We start from the raw sequence: 3,191 nt of genomic DNA on the forward strand, positions 1-3,191 counted from the left end.
CTGCCCGCCCTTATCCCAAACTCCAGGGCCTGCTGCTCCTTTTTTGGGGGATGTGGAGCTCTGGGAGAGGGGAGGCAGCAGAACCCAGAGCTTGGGGACGGCCCCTGTGCCTGAACTCGGTGATGGTTCTCCAGAAATATCCTTGGGGACACGTTGGCAGCACAGCTGTCATTTAGGATTCTGTCTGTTCATTTAGGATTCTGTCTGTTGTCACCTGTGGAAGCAAATTATTAACTGGAGAAGAGATTGACAGGGGTTTGCTCTTTTTTCTCGTTATTAATAGGAGGATTGAAAACGTTTCTTGGGCTCCCAGGGGAGTTCCCTGCAGAGGATGCTCCGAGGGCGAGCTGGTTTGTAAACAGCTCCTTGGTGTGGATCCACACCTTCCCAACCAGAAAAAAATCATTGGATGGTTGGCTGTGGGTGCTGTGAAAGAGATTTGGGATCCTTGTCCGGGATGGCTGCCCTGCTGGACCCACACCACACTCCCAGGGTGGGGAAGGAGTAGGAAAGATGGGGAATTTGGCCCAAAATTTGGTCCTTTTAGGGTTTAGGGTGGGGAGGACCAGCCCAGGGAAAGCAGCTCCTGCACATCCACGGTGCTCTCTGGAGGCTGCTGGAGCAGGTTAATCAAAGAGCTCTCAGGTTTCTTTTCACATGTTAATATTCTCCCGAAATGAAAACATTACAGCATCTGCTCTCCCAGGCACAATCGTGCACCATAGGTTTTGTTTTCCCTGTTATAAMATACCTCTATTTTTATTACTTGCATTTCCACTGGGAAGGATAAAAATAACCAGAATACAGCAAATACTTTGTTAACATGCTAGGGGAAAAAAAAAACCTTATAACTCCTTATTTCCCATCACAGACAGCACCTTGGAGTGGCTCTTCCAGAGGGTTGATATTAAATATATTCAGCTCTGTTTTTTTTTGTTTCTGTGAAAGCACTGGTGGTTCAAAGGCTGGGTTAATTCCAAGGAATGTCGGGGTTCAGGACCTCCTGCTCCTCTGCCAGGTGTTCCTGGAAGGTGGCTGCAGATGGATGTGTTCAATCTCTGACTGTGCAGCCACATGGAATTATTGCAGGGCCTTTTATCCAAACTCCCTCTCCTGTGCTGGTGCAGATGGAGCCGTGTGCTYTGTGCACTGGGGATGTTTGGGATTTAAAGACCCCTTGTGGCTGCTGGAGCTGGGGATCAGTGGCCAAAAGAAACCCTTGATGCCACCTGGAGCCTGCTGGGATTAAATATCAAAAGGCTCCTTGTGCCTCCCCGAGCTGCAGAGGGTGAGCAGGATGGGAGAGCAAAGGCTTCCAGGGAATCTTCAGCATTTTATAACCAGAGACAAATTTTAATCTCAGCTCTGGGTTCTGACACCAGCGCTTTATTGGCCTTCAAAGGAAGGGCAGTGGTTTAAAAGTGAATTATGCAGCGATGSCCATAAAGGTGTGCACAGCACACAGGGCTGGGATGAGACCCTGAAAGCTGCAGTTTGTCATCTGCTCTCGGAGAAAGGATGAGTTAATATYGATCATTAACATTTAGGGAAAGGCCAGCTGGAGCTTTCTGACAGCCCTGCACCAACARCAGCCCCTTTCACCTGGGGAGGGAGGATTAACAGCTTAAATCAGAGTGAGGAGGATCAATCCCAGCCTGGGACATGGTGCTGTGTCCTGGTGTTTTCTGTCCTAATCTTGCTGAAATTTCAGTCCTAAATCAGCGCAGCTTGCCAGGCTGACAGAGAGGGACAGCCCTGAGGGCACCAGGATGTCAAATCATGGAATCAGGGAATATCCTGAGCTGGAAGGGACACTCAGAATCATCCAGTCCAGTCCCTGGCCCTGCACAGACATCCCAAAAATCCCACCCTGGGCATCCCTGGCAGTGCTGTCTAAACGTTCCTGGAGCTCTGGCAGCCTCAGGGCTGTGCCCATTCCTTGGGCAGTGCCCAGCACCCTCTGGGGACAGAAAAACTTTCCCTGAGATCCATCCTAATCCTCCCTGACACAGCTCCAGCCCTTCCCTGGATCCTTTGTCAGGTCCCTGAGCCAGGCCAAGGCTCTCCATTCCTTTTCCTGAGGTTGTGTCTGGTATGAAAGCAGCTGGAGGAACAGGGAAGGTCAGAAACCCTTGGGCTTCGAGCACAGCCCATCCTTCACCTCCCCCATCCCAGCTCAGCTGAGAGCAGCAGCAGCAGAAATGGCTTTTTGGAGCATCCAGCCCCACCAAATCCGGCTCTGACTCTTCACCTTGAGGATATGAGGATATTCCAGGTCAGTAAAATGCATTTCAGAGGTCTCATCATCACCAGCATTGCCTAAAACAGGGCTCACCTGAAACAGAGGCCAGACAAACTTAGGAGAATGAGAACAGACAACTTTAATCCAGGCCTAACAGGTGCACTGGTACATTGAGGGCAGACAAAGCCTCCTCCTGCTGAGTCTGCACCCAAAATGGGCCCCGAGTCATGAGATCTTCACTTTTTAAGTTCTGTCTTATTAACATATTGAGCCTCAATTCCTCAATGATATTTTCAGGTGATGATGTCACCCACCCCAAGCTGCTCCCCCAATTCTCTGTTGTTTCCATATTTTGGGGCTCTGAGGCAGCGAGGTGTCCTTGGATTTAGGCTCAGAAAGGAATTGTTTTGTCTAAAAATGGGAGAACGGTAGTTTTTAGTTCTATAATAGAGACGTATCAGAATTCAGATGCGTGAAAATATAGAAACTAAAATCCTACAGCATCATTTTCCCCTTTACCATCACCAGGACAGAGCTCCAGTGATGCCTCTGGAGCTGCTCCTGCCTGGCCCAGGGCCAGCGCTGTGTTCAGTGTGCTGTGACACCTTTGGAAGCAGAGCTTTCCAGGACACGGAGCCACAGTGCCCTGCCCTGAGTCCCAGGAGCCAGCCCTGCCCAGAATGGCTCGGTGGCACTGCGGGACAGGAGCTGGCACTGCCACCTTGGGCTGAGCAGGTTCCTGCCAGGCTGTGCCCAGGAGGGAAATGAGTTATTTATGGTCAACCTGCTCATCTCGGGGCGTGCTCGCAGTGCAGCCCAGGATTTTCATTTCAGGCAGCAAAATCAGGATGATTTTTCCTTCTTTCCTTTAGTTTTCCTTCCTTCCTTCCTTCCTTCCTTCCTTCCTTCCTTCCTTCCTTCCTTCCTTCCTTCCTTCCTTCCTTCCTTC

The sequence above is a fragment of the Malurus melanocephalus genome, unplaced genomic scaffold, assembly GCF_030028575.1.
Source record: "Malurus melanocephalus ecotype Western Australia unplaced genomic scaffold, MMel_1.1 scaffold_243, whole genome shotgun sequence".
Classification (NCBI taxonomy): Eukaryota; Metazoa; Chordata; class Aves; order Passeriformes; family Maluridae; genus Malurus; species Malurus melanocephalus.